Source organism: Stylophora pistillata, chromosome 5 (genome assembly GCF_964205215.1).
Source record: "Stylophora pistillata chromosome 5, jaStyPist1.2, whole genome shotgun sequence".
Lineage (NCBI taxonomy): Eukaryota > Metazoa > Cnidaria > Anthozoa > Scleractinia > Pocilloporidae > Stylophora > Stylophora pistillata.
Window position 1 is genome coordinate 30,165,934 of NC_142523.1, and position 11,095 is coordinate 30,177,028.

Consider the following 11,095-nt stretch of genomic DNA (forward strand, 5'->3'; position numbering starts at 1 on the left):
AAATACAAAATTTGCGGGGGGACTGGGTTACCGGCTCACAAGATTCTATTAACAAATTATTACAAATGTCATATATATCTACTGCGATATTTCATTAAGCTTTGACGTCATTGCGGGAAAAAAAAAACTTATTTGAAGTCGTTTTGTCCTACATTTAAAAAGAGTCAAGTTATTGCTGGAGCGCAGCTGACGGCCGTGCGCGTCTAGTCTTTTCTGTGGAATTAATGATGACAATTGTGAGTTTTTAATTTTCTTGAACTGTTCGAGGCAAAGACGTTCCCTATTCTCTTCCAGTGTGGGGTAGTTCAAAACATTACATGCAGTTCTGTAAGAAATTAGTGGTTCGATTATCCTGAAAGCTCTTCTTTGTATCTGTTCTAAATTGTCCACAAGGTAAGATGGAAGGCTAGAATGCCCTACCGGGCATGCGTACTCCAAAACAGAACGTTTTAGAGCAGTATAGACACTAAGTAAATCTCCTTGGGTGGAAGGCCATTGCGGCGCAGGACACGAAGGATATAAAGTCGCTGAGCAGCTTTCTTTGTAATGCTAAGAATGTGACTACCCCATTTTAGATAATAGTATGCTAATTGCAGATCAGCCATCGTGTTCGTAAACATTTAAGCTACCTGAGAATTTATACATCTATAGATCATCGATGATCAATTTATCCAAATTATTCTTTAATTGAACAGTTGTCATTTTGGTCCTTATTCCATAAGAGTACAGTCATTTTTATAAAGTTCAAGGTATCAATAGATGTTTGCAAACAAGAATCCGAGCGCCACGCTCGATTATTTTACCCGAAAATTCCCGAAATTATTTGAAAAGAGTCTATGTGAACACGAAACGCCGCGTCCTACCGACCACCAACTATTGTTGTTGTTTTTTTTTTTTTATGCATTTATTCCTCCTAAGAATTATAACCAAGGGAAAGAATGACTGGTTAACTTCTAGCTCCCAGAGGTGATTACTATGCAAGTTCTCCCAATAACATGCAACGTTATCCAGCAAACAGGTAATGAGAATACTCAATTTATCCAGTTAAAATTCGAGGTTGTCATCTCATTCTAACATCAAATTATTGTATCTACTTCACAAAGAAATATGTAGCACTTAGAGGGAAGAGTGAGCAATCAGACCTCGGGAGTTGAAGGTTTAATCTTGCCCAACCCCACCCCTGTTTGCACATTGTCTTTCCCGAGAGTTAGCGCCAACCAACACGTTGTACTCGCACGTTCACCCGATTTTCTTCGCGTAAAATGATAAAAATAATAATAAAAAAGCGAAGAAAGCATTTTTCCTTAGAACAATACATTTAAAGAAAAAAAAAGAAAGAAAGAATACTAACTTCATATATCCATCGTATCCAAAGAAAGAATACTAACAATAATAATAATAATAATAATAATAAATTAATTGAAATAATTGGAGACACTTTGCAACTCTGAAACAGTAAATGACAGTGGGTGTGTATATACGTATATATTTAAAATACCTTGTAAAACATATTTTTTTTCTCAGCACCTGTCGGTAGAGTGAACTAATAAACATGTACTTTGGTTAATTTGCATTTCAGGCGTTAGAATTTTTATCTTTTTGTTGACCGCTTGATCGCAACTAAACGCGAGCCAAGTACTTATAGCTATCAAAAGACAAACCGATGCAAACTTAAATCGAGAAACAAAGCAGGAAAACAAAGAAAAATAATTAGAAGTTGTTGGAAATGGAAGAATTTTTCTTGTCAGCCGAGAATTGAAACAGTCTAATGGCGTTACTAAACGTTACGTCATTTGTCACCAGATGGCTGCAAGCTTCATGGGTCTCTCGCTTGATTGGCTGATTTAAAGGAATGATAATGTCATAATTCTCATTTTTTGATCAACAGAGATGGCGATACATTAAATACCGATGAGCCGTTGTGTTTGAAAACATTAAAACTACATGAGACTTATTCATCTATAGGTTATTATTATTCGTTTTCTAAGAATGGTTTTTGATATTTTATTATGACATTTATCCCGAACGTCATTATCGCAATTATTATCGTCATTCTTGCCTTTCCTATCCTAACACATCAATCTTTATCATGCGCGTTACTATCTATTTTAATGGGAAATATTTAGAAATATTTCATGTCAAAGTTAGTTTCTCCTTTGAAACGCCTTTAACGCTTCTTGCCTGAGGGTACGTTCACAATCTCTATAATTACCATAGCATACCTCAGTTACTCTCTATGTAAGTTTTTCAGCGTGCTGGATTGAATATTATCACGGAGCAAAGTGGTAATAGAATTCCAATTCTATGAAACTGCTTATTCAGAAGTTAACTTAATTCTCCAGATGGTTGCAAGCCCACAAGATTCATGTCCTCTTATTGGCTTGATTCGAACCGAGGTAATCAACATAAATGATAACTGGATTCTGAAATACATCCTTATGCAAAGTAAACAGTACAGTCTTCCATTTTGTTGGATTTTTCATCCCGGAAAGAATATATTCAGCGACTTTCGACTTTGTTCGTCAAGAATCTACTTATTCTCAGAGAAAGACCCTTGATAAAGGTACTTTCATTTATATATTTTGGTTTGTATAATTCAGTTACTACCCTGCTGATGGGGTGCCGTGAATAATTTATCGTCGCTGATGATCATCATCTCTATTACTTCGATTCTGAGTAGATTTTGCCCATCGTTTTGCTCCTTTTTTTTTCCGTTGGTAAATCATTAGTTTAAAACTAACTGTTTTTTAGAGGCATTCTTTAGTATCATACAAGTACTGATTCTAGTTCTGAACATGAAACATCTTCGACAGAAATAATATTAAGCTTTTATTAATAGCCATTTCTCTTTGTATCAAGCATTTGTGGGCCAATATTTTCTTAGAGTACTTTACTTTCGGATGTTTTTTTTTTTCTTTTCAGATCAGTTAGAGTTAAATTAGCGTTTCTTTCATGGTCTTCTATAACTTTAGATCTAAGTGGTCGACTGTGATTGAGTTATATTCGCACGTTCCAGCGTTTCTCCCGTTTTCATCGGCGGGAATGCTTAACTTGTCCGCAAGACAGTCTGCAGATTACAGAGTTTCTTGCCCCCACTCCCTCCGCGAAAAAACAAACAAACAAACAAATAAACAAAACAAAAAAACAACAAAAATGATAACAATAAGTCAATAAATTACCATATAAGTGATAGCAATCCGTTTGAATTATTTTTATTTTTCGTTTCTTCATAGATTGTCATGGATCTTCCGGCTGTTCTTCTGCTCATACTGGTAGCGGTTCCCTGCACATCTGCAAGTATGTTATCTTTTATTTATGCTTAGCTACTACTGCCTCGCTGATTAGTAAACAAAGAATATTTGGCTATGGAGTTGTACATCCGAGATAGATTTCGCTTGATAGAGGACTAAAAAAAACCCTACCCTATCCTAAACAGACCTTTCCCGAAGTCGAAAGAGACCTCGGATGGTTCAACTTGTAAAACTTATGAACCTTTTCTTGCATTGTATACAAATTTTGACAGAATTGATTCACTCGTGTAGTGTTGACGTTATAAAATAATAATGAAAAAAGAAAACAAAGGAAAGCAAAGGAAAAGAGACTTTACATCTCAAGAAAAAAAACTAAGGCTCGCGGTGATTTATGCATTTTTCTCTTACTGGTTGTTGTGACATTTCACGTAGTTAGACACTGTTTTCAAAACATGTAAAAACGATTCCGTCTTGCAATATGATTGTAGTAAGTAGAAAAAACTTTTAAAACAAAAAGAAGAAGGCGAAACAAAACAAAAAAAGGGAAATTGACCAGATGTGTTCATTGATTTATATCTCTTTAATGTCCTTTGCCTCTCTTTCAAAACAGCTGAGGCTCATTAAAAATATTATTCATCATGCGACCCGTCCGGCCTTGCCCACATAATTCCATAGGAAACAATAGTTTAAGTTGACTAGTGCAGGGCCATAAAAAGCCGTCTGGCCCTGTTTCTCTTGTGTCACTTTGTGGCAAGAGCTTAAAGTGCACCTAAACCCAAAATTTTTCTTTCGCTTAACGAAATAAGCGTATTTTCAGGAGTATTTCTGTGCAAACATTTTTTTATTTGCTCAAATCTTCAATTGTCTGTGCCCAGTGAAAATACGGAAAATCGGTCGCCATCTTGCCCCACGGCCGAGTTTAAAGAGGAATGGCTCTAGCGGGTAATGTGACGTCAAATCGAGAACACGAAAGTCTGCATTTCACACATTTTCGCTTGTTTAGGAAGGTTGTAGTCGACTTTGTCCGAAAATATGCCGACTAAGTGTGTTATAGGAGGATGTTGCAACGTGCGAAATTTGCAAGAGGGTATCACGCTTCATACATTCCTCATACAATACACCTGGTCGGCATATTTCGGACAATATCGACCACAACCTTCCCAAACAAGTGAAAATGTGTGAAAAGTAGACTTTCGTGTTCTCGATTTGACGTCACATTATCCGCTAGAGCCATTCCTCTTTAAACTCGGTCGTGGGGCAAGATGGCGGCCGATTTTCCGTATTTTGACTAGGCACAGAAAATTTAAGATTTAAGCAAATTAAAAAATTTTTGCACAGAAATACTCCAAAAAATAAGCTTATTTCGTTAAGCGAAATAAAATCTTTGGGTTTAGGTGCACTTCAAAGGAAAACAGAAATGATAAAAAGTCGCGTTTTTCCATGAATTTGGTTTTTCATGTTTTTACTCGAAAAGTTTTTAGGTTTTAAGGTTTTAAGTGCAGAATTTTTCTTTCGTGTGTGTGCTCGTGTGGCTGTGTGTGCCCGTCTATCGCGTCCTATTTAGCTGAGAATTTTCAACACTTAGTGGTGATATGATAAAATGGCTATTGACTGAGTTTGATCGAGCCGGATGGGAGAATACTTGGCTCTCGAACTTGAGCCACAGACCGCGCTGCGCTCGATACCTACGTCATAACCTCAAGCCAAATAGTTTCCCGCCTGGCCCTCTCACTAGATCAATAAGTACATATTGACTCTTCCTTATTCTCTCTCATTCCAAAATGCACGCAATTTGTTTTTACATACCTTGCCTTTTCCTATTCAAAACCATCACGTAAACCCTTTTTGCTCTGGTCATTTCGTGAAACACTTCTCTTCCAACGCACGGCCGCCATGTTGGATTCACAGGAAGCATCGCTGACGCCGCGCAGGTTCGTTGTGACCGGAATTGTTGGCGATGGCTGACAAATAAATTATTAATTATAATTTATTAATAATGTGGGAGAATAAATTATTAAGTCTTCCAGTTGTCATTAGCACGACTATTGTTGCATTAACATTGAAAATTTCAAAATGTCAGAGCAGGGAAAAAAGAGTACATCAATAAAATAGAATAAAATATGAATAAAAGAGCGAAGGATAATGAGCTATTGTATAGAATGGAATGAAGTGAAATAAAACCAACCATATTTAGTTTAAATGTTAACTTCAGGCGTCCTTACTGGGAAACTTTATCAATCTTTCAATCGGGTAAACTTTCTGGGAAGCTTTAGATTCATTGCTTATCACGACAATTACTAGTTCGTAGAATAATTGGGGGGGGGGGAGAGATTAAACTGAAAGTTGCATCATGATCGAAGCACCAAGTTTTGACTTGACAACTAAAGAGTATGTTTAATCAGGAGCCATCACTTGGAGTGTTCGACTGCCCTTTGTTTATGTCACGGTGTTTTCAACGGATAAGTCTATTTTTAGTTTGAATTACCGCGAAATGGGATTCCACACGGAAGCCCTTCGACCAATCACGATTAGCGTGTGGTTAATTTATAACTATTTCACCGGAAAAGATAGTCTAAAAATAAACCTTCCTGTGAAAATGCCGTGACATAGGTTCATCTCTCTTCCTATCTTTCTTATTTTTGAATAATTAGTTATTTAATGTGTCTATCTATTTATATTTAATCTGCAAAGGGCAATACAACCCATCTCGGCAGATATACCCACCCATCCCATCCCAGGGGAGGACATCCACCACACAGTAATCTCGTGCGTGGGAAATTAACGTCTCTTACCCCTAACCCTGCAGGAGACGGGACCTACGGTTTATTCGTCCTTATCCGAGAAGACTAGAATGTCTATCCATTTCTTGATATTATAGAAAGGTAGCACATTCTCCTCTGTTATTCTAAGACCCTGAGTGTTGGTCCTGCCGGGGCTTAAACCCTCCACCTCCCGCACAACAGTCCGGTGCTGTACCAATTGAGCTAACAAGGAGACGGTTTCTCACGTAAAATATGGACCAAATAGGGAAAACGAAGGCTGCTCCTATCGTTATATCTACTGACTACGTAGGATATTTTCCTTCAGCTATCATTTGAGTTGATGTAATTGTTTTTGTTTGCTTGTTTTAAATTGCAAAGTAGTAAAGCAAGTCCTAGTTCGTAAATATGTCTTGAATTTGACATTGTTTTCTCGCTGTTTTATTTTCGAATCATTCACGTGGAAATAATAGCTCGGCGTAAGTGTCTTTTTTTGTCTTTTATACATTTATCTGCTTTATGTGTTCGCTTATTTAAGCATTTCTTTATCTTATGTCATTTATACTTTTCTTTAACTATTTCAGTACAATGATAATCACACTTTGTCAAAGAAAAACCTAAAAGCTACCTGCTTAGGGCATTTATGTGTATAGGCGTGGAATCTGTTTTCGAACCCTTTTTTTTTCTTTCAAAACAAATTGTGGACCGTCTCTAGCATACCAAACATTTACCAGAGACAATTCGAAATGTTTTTCTTATGTCATTTAGCGTTCAAATTAAGTTCTGAAAACGAGTAAAGTTTGGCGTCTTTCCCATTGCTTGGGATTTATTACTAAACGCAGGGGAGTATAAAAACTACAAGTACAACGTCAAGAGAATTTAAACTCTCTTGACAACGTTTAATGAATGTAGGAAAAAAACAAGGTAAAAGCAACTGGGCTTGCTCTTCTCAAAATGGAAAGCATTTAAATACATTTAGTTAATTTTCTGACATTGTATAGGAAATAACTCAACACTTTCCTTAATTGTCTGTGCTTTGTTTTTTTTTCAACATGGGGATGCACGACCGTGTAATCGCCGGTGAATTTCCCTTTGCTTTCATTTTTCCTGTTTTTTTTTTCTGTTTTTCTTTTTGTTTTGTTTTGTTTTGTTCTTTTTTGGATGGGCTACGTCTCCGAAATATCAGGAAGTAAGTGTTACTTAAGTTACTTAATTTAGATGTTACTACTAGCATGTTACATGACCAAAAAGCTGCTGAACACCAATGGAGGAAAAGGAAAAGATCAAGAGGTGCTACACTTCATTCAGAAATCAAGATCTTAGTGTGTTTCGGCTCGGAAAATAAGTCATGTTTCAAGATTATACAGTGAATCCCCTACTTCCATGAATTATTTTGCCTACCCTCCCTTCAGGACTCGTTTAATTTCGCTTTTCCTTTGTTTTGAATAGCGAATGATAGATGAAATTAGGAAAAGAGATTTTGATTAGCTGTTTGTTGTAGCACCTACTCAACTTCATACGTGTATGAAGTTGAGTAGTACTCAATACTCAACTTCAGCGTGTAGTTTTTCGTCTTTACTCTCTGCAAAAGAGATATCAAAACGCTGCCACCTTGGGAATCATTGTCTCGTGCTCATATGTTGATGAGCTCTATCTGGATAATCATCGAGTGATGAATTCAACGAGGTTTGTTTACGGGGAACGTCTTGGATACTTGGTGTTCTTGCACAAAATAAACCGTATATAATTTTATGCTTTAAAGTATTTCAGGACTAAATGACTCGCTTCTTGTTTTATTCATTTTTGGATTAATGCGTCGATCAATTCCGTGCCCTAGTGTTGGGAAATCTTAGCCCTGTCTGGTTGGGGTGGGGAATTTACACTGGAAGTTTCATGTCTTTCCACCGGAATACACGTGTTTTACCTTTTAATGTGTAGTTGATTAAAGGTAATAGGTTCAGATCTAGGTTCTAACACTTGGGAATAAAATTGACAATCAAATCCAGCACTTGGGTGGGGCATTTGAACACAGTTTTGGTCCTGGGGGCGGGAATGTGAACAAACCGATCTTCAAAGGTTCAAATGCCCAAGGGGATTTTGAAGCTTCAAATTAATCGTCGCATAATTCATTTATCGATTTAGTTATCTTTTTTTCGTGTACTTCCATAGCTTTATTGTAATTTTGTGTTTCTTTATTCATGTGCCGCCTTTGGGAAATAAACCAGCCTGTGAGTGATTTTTGATTAGACTACTGAAGTTAATAATTTACCTGTTTACATTTGTTTCTGCTACACTTTCCTTAATATCCCTATATACCGCAAACGTGTATGAGTAGCATAACAGAGCCGGGATGAGAGGATTAGGATGCCAATTTGACTTTTTCATACAAGTCGTTGTAAGAGAAAAATAAAAGAAATGTTTCGAAAACAGTTGATGAAAAACGAAGAACCAAGGCCATCAGATTTCAGTCCCAAATGACGATTAATGGAACCGTGTTAGTATTGCCTATTGTAACTAAGTTGTAGTTGAAATGAACAGTATGTTATAACATTTGATTTCTGCCTATTCCTATCGTTTTCTCTGTTTTCATATCGCCCATGACGGATTAAATACCTGTTGTTACATCAGGCGGTAAGCAAAAGATTAAAACTAATTATTTTAAGGATAAAAATATGAGATTTGCTTTTGTTTGTTCAAGGCTACATCGACACGCAGGCGTCTAGTCGTCATTATGTATCTTTCATTTTCCTAATCAAAAGCAAAATAAATAGGTTCGCGATAGGTTTCTTTGTTGAAGCCGAAAGAAGCGTGGAAGAAAGAAAACAGTTCCGAATGAGGAGTCTATTTTCAGATCCTCTGATTCTGCTCTCAAACGTTCCGGACTGCCAGTCACAGAGACTTTACGTTGAGGAAGTTTCATAACTGACACACGTACTATACACTGATAGGATGAGCAATAACGTAGAGTCTATGGGCTGGTTTTTTAAATAGTTTACATGCATATTTATATAAACATTGTTAAGAGGGCTAAAAGCTATTATTAAAAACTAGATCATTGGATAATGCAATTCAAGACTTTTTATTGGCTCAGCCATTATGGTATATCAACCAATATACCATAATCTACAAATATGGCAAGCGTACGTGTCAGCTTAAAATTCAAAGGGAGCTAAAACTTTAATAAAATTTAATAAAATTTAATAATTTAATTCAACATTTTTAATAAAACAGTTATTCCACTCGCGTTTGTTGGATATGAGATGATTATAGCCAACGAGGCGCGTAGCGCCTCGTTGGCCATCTATCCTCTCATATCCAACGCGTGCTCGTGGAATAATTGTTAAATAGTGGAAGGACATCAATAAACCTTCTTATATGGAGTCCCTGAGACCCACTGCTTGTCCACCGCGGTTTGGGTTAGACTTCCTGTAAATAACCTGTCCTATGAGGCATTGTTAATTAGAATTATTTCTCTGACCAACAGTCGTGACAAGACGAAACACGTCTTTTTATAGGGTGGGGATATGTTTTTGATGAGTGGATCATGTTTGTTAAGTGTTTTTTTTCCATGATTATGACCATGACAAGGAAATCTCCATGTGTATTCTCGATGTTTTCGTCATTTCCTTCTGACCGGCAATACTCATTTTTCTGCTGTTCGCAAAAAATTTTGAAGAAATTTGCCCAAAACTTAACTACAGCAGTAATTTCCAAATGGAAGACTGGTATTACTATCCTCCTCTGGGAGACTAAGGCTCAAATTAGCTAAGCTAACTTGCCAATACAAATTGAATTGAATACCTCTTGAAATTCAATTATTGAGTAATTGAAGGTGACAAAAATCTAAGTCATGCAGGAAGTCCGTAACTCGGAATGAGCTATAGCAGATTGTCTTCAAATGACTTAAGCAATGTTAACGTTTATTCTGTTTCATCGGAAATAAGATAGCGTAAACACTGACAAACCTGATGGAAGTAACACATCTCACCGAGAAAAAGTTCGAACCATCAAGAATGTCTCACCATCTCCTTTCAGCAAAGATTTCTGGAGTTATTGGAAGAAACTGATTTTTCCAGTTTTTCCATGGGAAAAGTACAAACTAGAATTATCTTGTTACGATTGCATTGCTACAGATGTTACCCTTAAACAAACTAGTGAACAACAGACAATCGAGGTAAGAGTACGAATATAAAGCTTCCATTCCATTCACATGTGCAAATAATTCCTTTACTAGCCCAAAACGGCAGAGTATTTTTTTTTTTCAAATTGGATTTATCATCCGCTCATGCTAGCATTTAGCATAGTTAATAGCGTAACAAGAGCAAATAAAGTGAAAATCTGGCAATTGCCGTCAGCGTCCTATACACAGCCAAACCCGCCGTAAGCAAGCTTGTCGTAAACGATCACCCGCGAAGAGTGACTGGGTGACCGCTTGATGCAGGTGCCATAGAATTTGGGTAAAGTGAACCCTTAGTAGAGTGTGACCGATTTCTGACAGACAACTTTGACCAGCAAAGAACAAGTGGAAAGACATGTATCAACCATTTGCCTATAAATATCATCCCATGTTGCCTTTGATCATTGCTCATTAATCCTCAAAGCATCCGGTCTGATAATTTGATAAAGGTAAGAAATTTTCAGTCATCAGATACAAATCCTTAGCCCATGCGATTAATCCAGCCTCACTAAATCATACTTATCATTAGTGCATTACTCTTTCCTCGATATAACTAACTTTATTTTCTTGCTTTCTCCCCTGGTTACTGCTCATTACAGCATGTAAGTATTAGTTTAATCATACATCCGAATTGTGAAATGTTTCATTATAAAATTTTTTTTTCTAATTTTTGAGCCACTAAAATCTATCGATTTATGTTTTTAATGTCTTTCCCACTCTTTTTATTTTTTCTGTCATCAACTTACCTGACCCTCTAACAATAAGGCGTTAAGTAACCATTAGACTAAGTTTTCTATTAACCCTCTAATGCATTATTGATTTGATCATTTTACCGCAAAAATAACTTAACCAAGACAATGTCATTCATAATTTTATTTTTATTTATTTGATTTGATTCAATCTAACGT